This window comes from Bombus fervidus, chromosome 9 (genome assembly GCF_041682495.2).
Source record: "Bombus fervidus isolate BK054 chromosome 9, iyBomFerv1, whole genome shotgun sequence".
Taxonomy (NCBI): domain Eukaryota; kingdom Metazoa; phylum Arthropoda; class Insecta; order Hymenoptera; family Apidae; genus Bombus; species Bombus fervidus.
In genome coordinates this window covers 10,000,001-10,017,842 of record NC_091525.1, presented here as the reverse complement: position 1 = coordinate 10,017,842, position 17,842 = coordinate 10,000,001, and the positions used below count along the sequence as shown (strand labels likewise).

Here is a 17,842-nt window from a genome sequence, read left to right as displayed (position 1 = left end):
CTTTCCAAATAAAACTTTCGGAATTTTTTTATTTATTGTTATTAGCGTGCTTCAAGGAGTAATTTTACACTAAGGTTCATTTGTTTATTCTTATGTTAAGATGCTAATAAATTCGTGACAAACGGTGCATGCGTCTAAATTCTCGGATAAAAATTTATTATCATTTTAAGCGACGAAACACTGAGCTCGGTATCTGCATTTATAACGACGGAAATACCGAAACGTTTTTCCTTCACGCTGAAGGAAGATTTCCTTCCTGACAAATTGCTCTAACGGAAATCTGATCCTGGTATTTACTTCTATTGTTTACGGTGCTGAATCACAATGATCAGTCGTAAAATGGAATTTATTTCTATCTGGAAATAGCCAATAAAATTTTACACAGTATTCAATATTTTCAAACGTTTATAATTTTGCAAGGCAATAACAAATATTTAAAAAATCTTGTGTTTCTAATTTCTACACCCTGTGTCAAGACAACTGCCCAATTAGTAATTTAAATTATTGTTTGAACTGTTGAGCTCTCCGATATATTCATCGCGAAATTGTAAAGTATAATCGTAAAGTATAATTCATTAAAGCTGACTCCTGATGCACGTATACAATGAATAATGTATTAAATGTATGTATATTTATATCATATATATGTAGGTATTTTGGGTATCTACAATAATTATATTATGTTAACTATATTAAATTTTAAACGTTGCTATTGTAATGAACATAACATACGAGAAAGACGTACAAATAAAATTGAAAATGTCTAGATGCTATCTTTTTTAATGAAACTCTGTATACGTTAAAGACTAATTTCCAATAAAGATTCACCTATCATCAACGAGATGCTATCATGCGCGTTGATAGTGGATTTCCAAGACTGGATTTTTCATTTATTCATTTTCTAATTACTCGATTACGTCAACGAGGATCGATTACCGAGAAACCAGCGAATGAGCAACAATTCGTAGATTTAACTAATATCGTTGTTATTTTTATTTTCCATACGGAAATTTCAGAGTTTGTGCATATCGAAACCGTCATTCAGTATATAAAGATATATTTTATCGACTCGGCCGTTCGCGATTTATCGTCACTTGCGGTATTTAATATATAACGGCCAAATTGTTATCTGGACACTGCACAAATGGATAAAGTGTTGTTCAATTAAGAGTCTGTCCATAAATTATCATTTCTAACTCTATTATACAGCGTAATGTTCTCGCGGTAATAATTATTCGAACTTACAAGTATGTAAATAATCCGTCAGATAAATGATCTCGAAAGAAGGTACGATAAAAATAGAGACATTGTTCAGACTGAAATTATCAAATAAATGAAATTACTTCAATCGAATTCACTTTACAACAGCGTTAGAATTCATTGGAATAGCATTCGCAATAATATTTTTAACATAGTATAAAGAGTGAGATGAATTTAAATTAAAAATAGCAAAGTCTATATACAGTGGCTAGACATCCTTACATTTATGATACTATTTACATAATGACTGATCAGACCGAAATTTCTTATCATTTAGTAGTATCGCTACAAAAAAGGTGATACTACAAAAATGAAACGAATCTGACAAAAAAATCGCTTTATTAGAAAATAAGACGCTCTACATGATAATCACATATACTTTATTAATTCCCAAGGAACATCTACGAAAAAAGAAAAAGAAAGAAAAAAAAAAACAGGACACAAGAAAAAAGGACCATCCGAATTTCTGTTCTCTCGTAGTTGTTCCTTCACTCAAGTAAAGAAGACAAATTAAAACTAAATTTAAACGCGCGTGAAAACTTATCCCTTACACGGAACTTCATTCTTCTTAAAGTTTAGGTTCCCTTTAGTCTTCATTATGCCTTAACAATCGGTCACAGTCCTTCGCTCGGGGTTTGAAGCTTTTCACACTTTATTTTTAACGGAACAACGAAAAAGAGCTATTCAAATTCCTATTCACACATAACTGATCCTTCGTTCCAGTAAAGAAGACAAAATAAATCTAAATTACAACGCAGACAAAAATTTATCCGTCATATAGAAATAAAAAACTTTATTCTTTCTAAAGTTTAGGCTCCCTTTAGGCTTCATTCTGTCCAAAACAATCATTCCCGCCTTATTTCTAACGAGACAAACGAAACGACCGTTGATCCGTTTCTAATGAATCACCCAGTACACGCGGAAACCGGTCGTGCTTGATTCAACGTTCTCTAATAACGGAAAGGGGTTCCCGCGTTCAATGCTGCGCCCCTGGCTCGACACCCCCCACTCCGTCGCATCATAGGCCGCGCGCGCGCTGCTAAAAGTGCGTCAGACAGGTTTCTTGCTCTGTTCGTTGCGAACGCGCTTGGCACGTCCGACTGCTGCGTGTCGTGTACAGTACACACGTAGCGAAAACACTTCGCCTCGACAAAGAGACACTGGTCTCTTTGCACGCGATCATATGAGCTAAGAGTCACGGTTATATCTCGGTCAGGCCTTTTTCTCAACGTCGTCACCTCGATATATCGATCCGGCGAACGGTATTCCGCATCTTTTTTTTTTAACGGCAAACCGAGGATTTTCGCGCAATAACGCGGTGTACACGTTACGCGATATTACTTGCGCACGCGTAATATTGACCGATGCTCCACTTTTCCGTCGGCTATACAGCCCGCTCCGACGCAAGATCTTTTCAATGAGATCGCTTCTCGATTTTAACGTGTATTCCCTCCTTCCGATAAGATTCCGTGCAAAGATGGTTAATGAAATGAACGTCGCTCGGAAATATGGCTAATAGGGAATATTGGAATACTAAGCGCGCCAAATTCGAATCGACGAAGGAGATTTTACACAAAATGTAAAATATCTTTAGTACGAGTTAACACGGCTAATAAATACGTTGATTGGAGTAATTCGAGAGATATGTTGCAACGAATTATCACCAAATAAACTCTTGTTAAAGCAATTTCATTTGAGAAAAGAAATATTACAAGCACGAAACATTTTAAATATGTCAGGACTTTCGATACCCTTCACTGAAATCCATAATTGTTTTCAACGTGAAATTTCGAAATTATTGCAAGCTTGTATCTTTTACATGTTTATTACAGGCTACTTAATGTTGAGTTTAACGCACTACACGTGTTCGCTTTCTGTTTTCAATATTTCACATTCTATATCCTAAAATTGTGTCTCACAATTTTCCCTCAAATTATTTTTATTTCCAACATTGCTTTAAAGCATTTGATAATTGAAAATCATTGTACCAACACGCATTTACTGCGCGTTACATGACATTTACCGCACGTTCATTCTTTGGTTAAAACATATCCTCGTAATCAATGAAACTTGGAGCAACGATTCGAACAAGCGTGGATAATGTAATATTGATGTGTCGAACGATACGGCTTTTTTCGATTCAATAAATTTTCCGTGTCGTTGACAGATGGCACTGATGCTGCTACGCAGATAAAAACATGCAAACGTGGATTAAAGACAAGTATTTTTGCTCGTTAGATCCTAACTACCATGTGCATAAACGAGTTTTTGCTAGATCAGGACAGTAGATTATTCGATCCTTATCGATCGTCGATAACAATGTATCTGTTGTGCGATAACGAACGATTGCACAGTGTACGCGTTAATCGAGAATATTTAAATTAGATTATATTTAATGAACGTCTGTGAGGCAATTAATTAACCAAAGAAACCTTAAGACGAACTTGATACTCTATAATATATTTATTTCACATTTAGTTGAAATTAATTTCCTACCTTTCCAACGAAAATTATGAACAAGAAGATGAACGACAAAAGAATAAAAAAAAAAAATTAGGAACCATTTGATTCATGGCGAAATAACTTCGAAATAATAAACTTCTATCTATTTGATATTCGTTATTCAAATTAAAAACAAAATTTCAAAAGACCTGTCTTTGACAAGTACATATTCTCTCCGGCAATACGAGTGCAATTAAGAAAAAGAGATGAGAAAAAAATTGGAGCAACTCAATTTAACTTTATAATCACATCGAGATTAATTTCCAAGAGAAATAAGAGGTAACTAGATTGAAAAAAGGGAAGAATAAAAATTGAATGGCTAAAGTAAGTAAATACGCGATTTGAATAATCCTAGACGCGCCAACGAACCAACCACTCGTGTTATATATATCGTGTCTCTCCTCTAATCTGCCCACCGCCTTTTCAATAGAAAGACTTGATTAATGAAAATACGTCGGCGGTCCAACTTTCATCTCAAACTCTTATTCATAAAAAAATCTGCAGAACAGGTAAAGTACCATAGATCCTAATGACGACGACTCATCGCGAGATATACAGGGTATCTAGTAATTAATGGTACAGCCGAGCATAGAGTGATTCCTCGTGAAAAGATAAATGGAAAATGGAGAAAGGAAATTTTTCGAGACAAACGATTTTGAAAATTAGTCTGGAATACACGTGTACTAACTGTGAGTTTCGAATCGGTGGACTACTTTTTCCACTGCTCTTTGTATTTATAAACACAGGTAATAAATATTATCTGTTTCTTGTCATTGCTATTATCATACCACGTGTATTATCGTTTTTCTATATCTCTATGTACGTATATCTACGACAGACATACACACGTATGTCTCTGCCATAATAGAGACAGAGGCTCGTTACAATTCTAACGAAATTTCAGAATGTTTCGTGTAACGTGCAAAATAAAAGAAACCTTAAAAGAAACCTGATATGCAATTTACTTCGTAATTACTCTAAATTAATTAACTATCTTGCCAAGGAAAACTGTGAAGAAGAAAATGAACGAGAAAGGAATTAAACGCGATTAAACACATAATGTTCGTTAAATGTATCTACAAGTGTTTCAATACTTTCGTCAGCCACTGTGAACGTAACAATGCGATTGATTAATCATTCCGTCGAACCAATTTGAACCAATTACCACGTGTCGAACGAAACATAGAAATGTTCCGATGCTCATGAACGGGGGATGTATATCCGTCTAAGAAATTGAAAAGCTCTCTGTTAACGCGAACGCACTATATTTAGCCTTCGCTGTCTTTCTAATCGACCACGCGTCTATACACTGGGGCGACTGTGACCGTTTCGCTCTGCTGCTGTCCGCAATGCAATTGGACTGTGGAATTTAGTGCAATCTGCGTTCCGTTATACGCACGCGCGTTTTGCTTGTGTGCGACTTAACGAACGCCAATGGTCCAATCGTTTGAAACCGGCGAACACGCGCCCGATCCTTGCGCGATAGACTCTTCCCGCTTTGCCCGTAAAACCCTCGTTTTTCCAATGTAACGCAGGTCGTTGCACCAGACATTGCATAACGTTCACGGACGATCCGCTGCGACTAATTTCGTGCAATCACACTATTCGTCCATAATCCGCAAGGATCCGGTGCGTGGAATCGTCACCATTTGCTAATCTACACGTTTGCTCCGCTACTGAACGACTGCCTGAACGCCATCGTCGTAGTTATGAATCGTAATACGCGATAGGTAAATTTGAGAATAAGAAAAAAAAAAGCAGTGTAACGTCGTTAGTTCTTATTTTCAATTTATGGAGTTTATCACGGTGAATTCTTGCATATTCGTTTAACGCTGCTGTTCTTTTCTGTAGGATACGAAACAAAACGTATGATTTCAATGGAGGTTTTATTTTCAAATTTCACGTCTATCTTTTATGTACCTTACGTTCCTGAATAAATGAAGTTATTTAAAAATTTGGAAAACTCATTGTTAATATCGTTATACTATAGGCAACAACATGTCAAATGTATCTTAGTATGACTTTACAATTTATCCCTTCTTAGATGTAATATTTTATAATCGACTATTAGAGTGGTAGATATTTTCTTGATTCGATACCATTATCAAAGGATGTTATATTTGCTAATACATAGGAGGATTTTTGTTCTATATATATATATAACAAATAATATTACTCAGACAAGTATTATAATATTCTCAAAATTTCATATTTTCCTTCACCGGGCCATATCCCCAAGAAACAAACTGGAAGAAAACTTTAGTCGAACAGCAGAGTTATTATTCTTTGTTTTCTTTTGTATTAAATAACATTTAAGAATTACGAGTCACAATGAGAAATTCGAATATTCTAATGTTACGGAAAGAAACGGAGCTAGAGTCAATTTATCACTGATTCGTGCAAAATTCCCTCTTTCACCGACAGTTGATTCGCACTACAAACGAACCGAGAGTCTTTATATAACACGCGAACCGGCTTTTCCATAAATGCAACGCCCAACGAGTTTTACGCCGCGATAGTTATTCCGCTTAACTCGTGATTTGTGCACTATGAATTTCGAAGATAAACCGTAATATAGAAAAAAAAAAAAAAAAACGTTCCTCGTTATGATGCCATTTTGCAGGTAAACGTATGTTATACGTACTATTTCTTCCACGAGCGTGAAAATTAAATATGGCTAATTAAAACATCGTTTAGCATTTATACAACGATAAACGTTTATCATCGTGATGTACATATAATTATTATATGAAATCCAATTAGACGAACATTAATGTTCAAACCGTAATATGTGTAAAAACATACGTAATTGTTGAAATTGTTTACCAGAAGAGCACGTTTAAAGACTTCTACGGTTATTAATGGTATCGTTCACTTTCGGTACCGAAAGCGTGGAGCGAAAACCAGCATTGTTTCGGAGAGACAGTAGCACGCGGTGCAACATATACATATGTGGCGCGCATCGAGTGCGTGGAAAAAGGTACGCAGATACAAGTCGACGACCAGAAGCGGTACAGTCACGGGAGAAAACCAATCGCGAGCCTAGGACTACACGCTCACGTAGACACGTACACACACAGGGCCATTCATTCTCTACGTATCTCGCTCTGTATTTCTCTTCTCCCTCTTTCGTTAATATCCGGAGTAGAGGGGAAAAGAACCGATCGTTCGATTTGCCAGCACCAGCTTCCTATCTTCCACGCTGTGTGTGTGTTCGCCTTTACGTTACATGTGTCGTGATCAAATTACGATTGTCGTGTTGGCTATCAACGTTATATACATACTGAAATAAATACGAAAAGAAAGAAAATAAGGCGATACACGCGGGGCCAACGAAAACACTGTTTCACTGCCACTGTCGAGCTCGGCGATAAGATAGTACATAGAGAGCGCACCATTATTTTCGTATTTCTACGTAGCACACGTTGTCCGCGCGCACATCGAAGAAAAAAAGGGAGAGAGCCGCGTGTATATACATACTCCGTTTTGCTTACGAACCTTCGGAACGACCGTTTCGAACAACACGAATCGACATTGACGCGGCGTCACACCACGCTGCAAATTGTCGTCTCCCTCCCGGCGGCACCGTGCTTTTTTTTTTACTTCCGTGCACACCTTGCGTACGATACCGCAAACACACACGATCTACGAGGTAAAAAACGTCGATCGTGATTATTCACGAAACACTCGCTGCGACATCGTCTAGCACGTAATGTTTCAACTAATTTCGAAGAAACGTAACGGACTGGTAATAACACCGGCACGGCGTGTGCGCTATGGTGGCGCACCGTAGTCGGTTCCTCGTTGCGAGGCGTCCCGATGGGAACGAGGATCGCATTTTAATGGGGCGCGGCCGTATGAGAAAATTCTTAATTACCTAAATGCACTCCTCGATCATGGGGGATGGGTCTGCTTTGCCTCACCGTGATGCACACAACACTCGATGCTCGGAAACGTGGGAAAGGAAGAAAAACACTACACTCTACGCGACACTGGAAAACTGCACCACCTCGGCGGAACGCGAACGAGTCTGCCTCGTTCTCTCTCACGTCCGGTCTCGCTCTATTCCGTCGATGTGCGGCGCTGTGCGCGCCGCTGCTGCGTGTTCGCTCCGCAACACCAGCGCCACCGAACGACGTCTGTCGGTACTACGCGCAACGTCGCCACGCCATTGGCTGGCCAATAGCGCGACAGCTTTGCCGCTTGCCTCTATAGCGCGCGCTAAATTCGAACGTTGATTCTTTTAGCTGATTATAGTCAGGACACTATTATATCAAATTATGACGCATTACGACAACAGTGTGCAGTATCGAATCATTCTGTCGACACATATCTTTGATCCAGGTGGGGAATTAAATTAAATTCATGTGTAACTTATTGATAAAAGATTTTCACAACAACTGTATGTATGAAAATATTAAAAACAAATTTATACTTCTATATTCTTTTGTTCTATATTAATTAAATTACGATAAATTGTTATAAATCACAGCAAGAATTGTTTCCTATTTTTTGAAGACGTATTAAGAGAAACTCAAACCGTATCTTTTTTATGAAACGATGTTTATTAGAAACACTGCGCACTCCATTCCAAGCTATTCCTGCAAAATTCACGGATCACGTAGTTTGGTAACATTGTTTAAATCGAAGACAATAATCGATAGCATGCAGATATCATAGTGTTGCTCGCTGTTTGCTATACTCTTTCGTTAACAGTGAAAAGTAGATCGCCTTCCATATTCCTGTATCACATAACATAATATAACGCGTTCAAATAAACATAGAAGCAAACGGGCGGTTCAGTTCTATTTGCGATGCATTGTCAATACAGATGATATTAAAATTGCACCTCTATGGCGTTAATTTCACCGTGTAATTGCAACGGTGTGCAATTCCACCGAAAATCAACGTCTACGATAATCGACACGAATCAATGTCCATAATAATTATTGTAAATCTCATCTACGAACAATCACCGTGGAAAATCGTTGAATTATTAGTTACCACTAATCGTACCGCGATCTCTGTACAGCTGGTTGATTTTCCGATCGAAACACGATTGATCGTTGTATTCGGCACACGATACAATTTTTGTCGCCATTCAGCTTTCTTTCGTTCATCGAAAGTGTTGTACGTCATCGAATCGAAGCTGATAATGAAAGGTGGGAACACGTGGCCGTTCAGACAGAATGGTCGAAGATGAATGAGAAATCTTGACCTCGCACGTCCAGACCAACCGTGACGTCGTATTTCATGGCTGTCCTTTTTTGTTTTCGACTGTCAGCGAGCTGGAAGTTCGTAGTGAGCGGCCCCGCGACTAACTATTTTTGGAATTGATTGCTCAATCAATTTGGGTGTTTTAGGTTCTGCAGTTTGTTTCGGGCAATCACGCGTAGATAGATAGTAATCAAATAAACTTGAAAATATTGATTGGCTTTTTTTGATAGATCTTGATTGTTTAAGTTATTTCTGATATAGATACAAGAAGAGAAATGGTAATTTTATTACTTTATCCACGCTATAATGATGCGACTGGTATAACGAGTTGATTATAATTAGTATCTTCTAATCGTGAGATCGACTTATAAAAAACAGATCTCTTAATAACTTTCCGTTTTTCCTTCTTATGGTCCTCCTATTTTACTCTGTCATTCGTCTTCATAGATAGGTAGTTTCACTTTAGCCTGGCGGTATCGAAATAGGATTTGGCATAGAATTTTTATAAACCTTTTAGTATCGCACATAACTTATTACTAAAAATATCGTTCTTCTTAGTAATATGTAAAATCTGAATTCACGTTACTTTACATATTATGCAGAACAATTGTTATTATATTCATAGCTATTTCGCAACATCACTTAAAGAACCAATTCATGCTAGGTTGATCTTTTAGCAATGACTCCCTCTTCTCATAGCAAGATACATATGTATATATAACCAAACAACTCGTTCGAAGTTAACGCGAGAGTAACGCATACTAAATCTCGCTTTAAAGCATTAAACATCCCGTTTTCATTGAATCGTCCCATGATCGATACAGAAGGGGACGCGTTTCCTCTGAGCAAGCACAATGTCAATGGAAATGAACTCGCGAGCCGAACAATTCCTTGCGATTCACAATGCTCGTATCGCGCGTCGCAAGTCGGCCGCGTAGTTGCGCGTTGTATCGCGTTTCAGCGATTAAGAGGGATCCTTTCTCTTTATCCTGGCTCGACGGTCACGTAATAGAACGCGAGAGAATGGCCGTTTATACGTCAAGTTTACAGGATATAATGGGAAGGGCCACTGGCGACAAATCGATAAGCTTGTTGAACAATAACAACGCGCGCGGAGTCTGCCGAGGGTTTGCGACCCTTAGCCACCGCGTTTCTATCCGGCGAGGACCAATCGTCCCTGGTAAACACTTTGCACGATTTGCCGAGTGAATTTTCTCTTCGACTCCTTTCGAGGAAACGTTTGTTTCACGAGCTTCCATCGATCGAGGGCCGCTCGAGCACAAATTCTTCGATGAGCGGGTAAAATAATAAGTCCGATTGCGGAACCGCTTCTCGCTTCGCGAAATGCTGTTATTCTTGTCGTAGAAGGAGTTTGCAGAGAGAGGTCCGTGGTATTTTATGGGGGGATTTTAGTCGCACGTTACAGTGAGCTTTAACACTTTCAAAATATATAGTAGTTTAGATGAGATTTTTATCGGGATTTTTATTAAAGGCTTTTATTATTTTCTCTCTCCCTCTCTGTCTCTCTTCCACGCGCTTTCTCTTTTTCTTCTTATTCGTTTTTGATATTTTAGTATGTAGTACGTTCTAAGGAAGTAAGTATCGAATATCTTTACGGGGAAAGAATTTCAATTTTTACTCGTTCCTCGATGTTGTTTCAATTGTATACCAATTGTTGTTTAGTGTATCTCGTTCCACGTTTATTCATAAAGTGGAATCTGATTTAACAAATGAATTAGCCTCGTAGTTTAATTATTATTCAAATATATAATTATTGTTCTAATAACGTTGTTATTATTCAATACGATATTTTATCCCAATAAATAGTCATTCGAACAATCATTCTACTTAAAAGATTTTTACTCCCATTTTATCGACGTACTTCTGTTCGCATTATATCTCGTTATAGCTTTACGTAAACTCATGTTAACGGTGAATCGTAGGCTAGAGGCATTTTTTATAAATTTTCCCTCGAACAGGGTCACCACCTTACATTCAATTTACAAAATTCACTCGCAGAGCTCTACTTGCTTCATTATGAAACTTGTTACTCATTTCATTACGTAACTCGTCAAACGTAACTTGTAACTTGTTACTATGATAACGTAACTAGCCTGCAAGAGGTTTCGGATGACAAAATTGCTATCAAAATTCGTGCATTTCGACGCTTCTTTCGAGCTTGACAGAATCTGTCACATCGGCCATATTCCGGGTACTCGGGCGGCTCATAATTTTCAACGTATGGCGCAACTGTTCGCTATAAACGCCCGTGGCCACGCTATTTGAGGTCGAGCGTGCAAAACGCGTGCAATAAATGCGCGATTAATTAAACGTTACTTTACGCGTTCCAGCGTCGCCCTGGAGAAGAGAGTATCCATTTTGTTCATTAGCAAAAGGGGGAGGGGGCCAGGGGTGATGTTGTTTGTAGAACATCCTTAAATGTAGCTACGATTTCCCTTACGCTGCTCCATGAAAGGCCATTATGACGACAATGGCTTGCCATGGGTAATAGCGCGACCAGGAATTTAATTATCATTTTAGGCGGTGCGGAAAGCAATTATCGGCAATTCAGTTTGCAATGGCCAATGGAACCACGCTCGAGGACCAACGGCAACCGCCACCTCCCGCTTTCTCTGCTCCGACTGCAAAAGAGCGAGCTCATTAGGAAGTACTTTTCTCGGCGACGATGAATATACTGCCGCTTTAAGTCTCTGTACACAACTGGAATCGGTGTTCAGGCTGAACGAAACGCGCGCAAGTACGCTGATTAAATAAATGTACCGTGGAAGAAACGGTGGTTTGTTGATGACGATGGTTTCTGGGGCTTGTCAAACGCGTTAAACTGTGGCGATGAAAATACGTGGCATTAACTCGGCGGCTATACGCTGGGAAAATGTAACATAATCTAGAGAGAGAGAGAGAGAGAGAGAGAGACTAGTGTGAGTATACACCTTGACGGCACGAAATTTATTCAGAAACTCCCATACATATATGTTACGTAGATCGAAGATTGATGGGAAAGATATGAAGTGTGTAGGAATACAAATTAGTAGTAAAAACATAGGCAAGTTTGTAGGCAAGTCAATATTATACCAAGCTCATTTTTGCACCGTGTATACTTACTCACTTCCTTCATACATAAAATTAAAGAATATGACGATTTTTATATCGGTCCTCCCTTGTAACTAGATCGCTAACTATGTATAATGATGCTAGAAATTTAAGTTGACAGATACGATGGAAGAATTTTCATGGCGAAAGTTTGCATAGTAGGGTCGCACTGCGATATAACGATAATGTATCGATGCTTAAGTAACCTTTTAAATAAATGTCATTTTTAATATTCCTGCGATTACACGTGTTCGATAAGAGGTAATATTTATGACCTAACATGATAAGTGGTTAACAAGGATTTTTTGATTACCAAGGACCCGAACATATTAATAAAACGTTGAGAAGCAATTACTTGAAAATAATTGGCAATAAAGAATGTCCATTCAACAATAATTTGCGAATGTTTCTTTATTTTTCTCATTAAACAGCCGGAAGAGCTCATTAAAAAGTACTTAAGCGAATATAGCATACGCACTTCAAACTTGAATGTAAGACGTAATTTAACGATATGTTAATATCCATCGACCAAGAATTGTACTTTACCAGATTACCAAGAATAACGATGCATGTGACGTTATTAAAAGCATTCGTAATAATTTATTTGCGTTCGGTGGTAAAATGTTGCACGAGATGATTGATAGTAAACGTTATTAACGTTGTTACAGGTAATAATAATAATTTACTGGCGCAAGAATTATTTATTATTCTAATCAAGAATCTTGACGTGTCAAACTTTAATAAACAAATATATTGAATGACGAACAATTAAAAGATCCAAAAATATATAAAATATCCAAAATAAACTACACGTTACAGAACTACTTGTTTCGGGTATTCAAGAAATCTCTATTTAAATTTCATTCGCTTTAGAATATTCGCAAAAATATAAATTTACACAAACACGTAAAATATAAATTGACGCGAGCGTATTCTATTCACAGCAAATGACCATCCTCCAATTCCACGATATATACAATAAAATATATCGACTGTTGAATTGTTGATTGTTACAAACTTTTCCAGTAAACCAATACAATTAAAATGGCGGAGATTCAAAGAGTAGCTGCGATATCACACTCCCCCTCGGTCGTTCCATATACTGAAAAATCGCGGATGGTTGTAGCGTATCGAACAGACACACGTCGCGTCGTTTCGACGGAATCGAAGCAGGAGGCTGTCGCACTATGGCCATGGATCCAGTAAAACGTATAACATTTTCTGAATGGTTAGAAACCGGGATACATCTATGCTTGGCGGCACAATTCTCGAGATGTTCTCCATCGAACGCGTTGTCATCGGTGAAACCACTGGGAACGTACGTATACCTCCAGTATCGTTTCTTATATTTTCCAGTAACGCGCCAAACGATCGGGAGACTATCGCGAGCGAGATATACACATTTGAAAAATTTAATTTAATTCCCTTCCCAGGTCGAAATCTGTTTCGTTTGGTCGTTAGAACGAATTTGAAGATATAGAAAATGTGCATAAAATGTGCAAAGTCTAGCACATTTATTATAAACAATTATCACAAAACAAATACAGTATAGGATTTTGGATATTTCATATAGTTTTTAATATTTGAAACAACTAAGTCAAATTGCCTCGCCAGATCGAAATCTTTTTCGTTTGGTCGTTAGAACGAATTTGAAGATATAGAAAATGTGCATAAAATGTGCAAAGTCTAGCACATTTATTATAAACAATTATCACAAAACAAGTACAGTATAGGATTTTGGATATTTCATATAGTTTTTAATATCTGAAACAACTAAATCAAATTGCCTCGCCAGATCGAAATCTTTTTCGTTTGGTCGTTAGAACGAATTTGAAGATATAGAAAATGTGCATAAAATGTGCAAAGTCTAGCACATTTATTATAAACAATTATCACAAAATATCTACAGTATAGGATTTTGGATATTTCATATAGTTTTTAATATCTGAAACAACTAAATCAAATTGCCTCGCCAGATTGAAATCTCTTTCGTTTGGTCGTTAGAACGAATTTGAAGATATAGAAAATGTGCATAAAATGTGCAAAGTCTAGCACATTTATTATAAACAATTATCACAAAATATCTACAGTATAGGATTTTGGATATTTTATATAGTTTTTGATATCTGAAACAACTAAATCAAATTGCCTCGCCAGATCGAAATCTTTTTCGTTTGGTCGTTAGAACGAATTTGAAGATATAGAAAATGTGCATAAAATGTGCGAAGTCTAGCACATTTATTATAAACAATTATCACAAAATATCTACAGTATAGGATTTTGGATATTTTATATAGTTTTTAATATCTGAAACAACTAAATCAAATTGCCTCGCCAGATTGAAATCTTTTTCGTTTGGTCGTTAGAACGAATTTGAAGATATAGAAAATGTGCATAAAATGTGCAAAGTTTAGCACATTTATTATAAACAATTATCACAAAATATCTACAGTATAGGATTTTGGATATTTCATATAGTTTTTAATATCTGAAACAACTAAATCAAATTGCCTCGCCAGATCGAAATCTTTTTCGTTTGGTCGTTAGAACGAATTTGAAGATATAGAAAATGTGCATAAAATGTGCAAAGTCTAGCACATTTATTATAAATAATTATCACAAAATATCTACAGTATAGGATTTTGGATATTTTATATAGTTTTTAATATCTGAAACAACTAAATCAAATTGCCTCGCCAGATTGAAATCTCTTTCGTTTGGTCGTTAGACTGAATCTGAAGGTGTAAAAATACGATCAAATGCATAAATATATAGAGTATTCAAAGTATAATACTTGTTAAAATAGGCACTTATTAACAGACAAAGTAATTTTCCATCTACTTTCGATTTTATAAATTACGTTCGTAATAGTACGAATATAATATATTCGTAATTTAAGTATATCAGTTTATGTTTTCGCTTCTAACTGGTCATTGGATTAGGGTTGACACATTCTACCGACACGTATGTTGTATCACTTCGATTGTCTACATAGATAGTGTTATTGACGTAACTCCGTCGTGTTTCTTTGATTTTGTACGATTTCGACGAAATGAAAATTGTGCAAGTCCGAGGTATTTGTGAAAATGGATAATTGGATCGGTTTTGTTATTTATTAATAACTTAACAATATCGCGTTGTAGATTTCAAAAGCAAAACAACAACAACTTCGAGGAGAAAATTATATAAATTCGCGTTTAAAACTTGGTTCTGCCGTGTTACACGTGTACGTTATAAATTTGGCGCATCGACAATAAATATTATATCTAGACATTCGAAACCTTGAAAATTAGTTTCCGCGGGGCACACGGCACATTAATTCGTATTAAAATAAAATAACAATTCGCCAAACGTGAGTTATATGTTTTGAAGCATGTAGTCGTGCGGATTTTCACAAAGGGACAATGATCACGTGAGAAATGCTAAGGATATTACCGGCGATTATTTCGATATTACTTTATATTAAAACGAATTAAATCACCGCGTTAATAATTGAATTACATGCAGTATCGATTTTGCTTGTTATTTATAATTGGCGCTATTGCGTTAATTTTAAACGAATATCGCACCTATTCGTAAATTAATTTATAAATGAATTTCCTGTAAAGATGAATTGTGCCATTTTATCGTCCTCCGAGGTTTACTGTTATTACTGAAATTAAGGGCTGGTTCTTGTATTATCTACGTTAAAGCTCGGCTAACTTCAACCGCGGCACAATGCTATGTTGAAAGAATGCTAATCCTGGGGTTTAAACCTGATTCGAGGCTTGCCAGCGCACTACAAAATTATTGTCTACTATTTCACTTCCTTCCTTTCCCTCCCTTGCGTCACACGAAACCGAACAAAAGTCCAGAAATTTTGTAGTGAAATAAACTAACATTACTGCGATGTATGTATGACCAAATACAATGGCAGACAAAAGAAAGTTCATAAAATAAGAAATATAACGGACACCATAATTTTACAAAATGAATTTATATTTAATAAGAGCAGCGAAAAATAAAATGGACGGATTGTTATCAATATGGTAAAAAATGTTTAATATAAATATCAATTTTAAGTATTAATTTTAAGCTTTCTTCTACCCGCCACTGTATTTCTGAGGAAATTTATATTAAAATCTGCATTACGTAACACTTTTACACATATTAAATCTGAATACACACACATTCTATCTGAATAAACATATAAATCTCTTTCACTGAAAATTCTGTGATTATGATTTTTCTCCGATCTCTATACCCTACACTGGTTCAACATCACATAAGAATATCGAGAACATGTTGAATTTGTTCTCATATTTCTCTGGCACTTAAGAAGAATTAGGAAGATTAGAATGGAAATGATACGAGATTCGATGTTTATCGTTCGAACAACGTTTGTCGACGGAAAAAGGGCTACAGAGGGAAGATGCAATTTCTTCGTGTGCCTATCATCGTCTCGTTATAGTCTCTTTATGCGTACGCGACGGATACGAGCGAGGACCCTCGCTCGCTTTATTGACTTCTTGAAGCTCGTCCTTGACAAGTAACGATTTGCGCTCTCTGGCTCAGAAGAAGGAAATGTTCTATATGAATCGAAGACGAAGCCGAGAATTCAATATCAGAATTAGTATTTTAAATTGCATTCTCTGTTGCATGGATTTTTAGAAACTCTAATATCAGCAAGTTGAAAAAAATGAAATTTATCGTTGGAGTTGTATTCTCGTTGTAATTTGTATAAAACAGACGAATTAAAATAATTCCTTTTGTAGAAACACTCTTAATAATCCAGTCTTATTTCAGGTTTATAATGTTGCTGTTATGCTAGAATTTTTCAATTAAAATAGCAACTCCTAAACAAATTACGTATAACTCTTTTTCTACATTCAAGGCTTACAAATTATCATATCCGTATGTATCAATTATAATTTATATTTATCAACTTTAATTCTACTCATTGACAGCGGCACCGATCACCTGAATTCCAATTGAGGCAGAAACATAAAACAATGAATCTGAACCAAAGCATAGTGGTTCGACATTTTGTCTCAGCGATCTTCAATTCTTTTTCATCTCGTGGCACGCGTAAACTAATTATACTGAAATTCTGCGGCGCACCAAAAAGCATATTATATTCGGCTCAAGACAAGGCATTCACGCCGGACGGCTGTTGTTTTCATTTGACAACCCAAGGAAAAAGTGGCTACAAAAAGTGAGTACTTTTTCTACGAATCCCCATTTTTGGATCATTTTTCTATCGCTTTCTGCATTTCATTTTCGTGATGTAAAATTTGTGTGAAAATAATAAAACAAGCTCGGCCAGCTATATTTACAATTTGGAGACATCGTTGCATCGTAAAAGAGCAACAAGAATTCAGGACAACTGGATTTCCATTTAAAAGCTGATTGTTTTAACGTGAAACCGTCAATCCATGAAGGTGGCCCTAATAATTTGAACCTCCGCTGTATATGAGGAAACGAAATTTAATGCTCTTGCATGCGACTAATTGATGCATAAATACTACACAAATACGTGTAATGGCGTGCAAATACCTAGCCACTGTAAATAGGCAGGTATTTAAATGTTTTAAACGTCCGTGAAAATCGCGGCTGTAGCTCAATCACAATGCACTTTCTCAAGCACCCAATTCGTACCGTAGCCAGTAAAAGAATCTTAAAACAAAGGGTTAACAACCCTCGTAAGCGTACCCTCCAAAACCTATCCCAACAACCAGCAGAAACGAAGAAGACTCGAGACCTCGGCATCGAA

The 17,842-nt window shown here is 36.8% G+C and overlaps 2 protein-coding genes across 8 annotated transcripts in view; both read right to left on the bottom strand.

Moving 5' to 3' along the window:
• Mub (poly(rC)-binding protein mub) overlaps positions 1–17,842 on the bottom strand; it is a 238,696-nt gene that overhangs the window by 95,999 nt on the left and 124,855 nt on the right. Inside the window, exon 1 of one of the 6 annotated variants that reach the window (XM_072010162.1) lies at positions 7,640–7,840. The exons of 4 other annotated variants lie outside the window; for them this stretch is intronic. The gene's annotated coding sequence lies outside the window, so the exon portion shown is untranslated. Of the gene's footprint in view, positions 1–7,260; positions 7,412–7,639; positions 7,841–17,842 lie in introns of those variants that run through there. One more of the 6 variants, XM_072010163.1, reaches the window with a different exon arrangement.
• The window catches only part of Eif2bbeta (eukaryotic translation initiation factor 2B subunit beta), a 242,431-nt gene that overhangs the window by 102,743 nt on the left and 121,846 nt on the right, over positions 1–17,842 (bottom strand). The gene's annotated exons all lie outside the window — the stretch shown is intronic.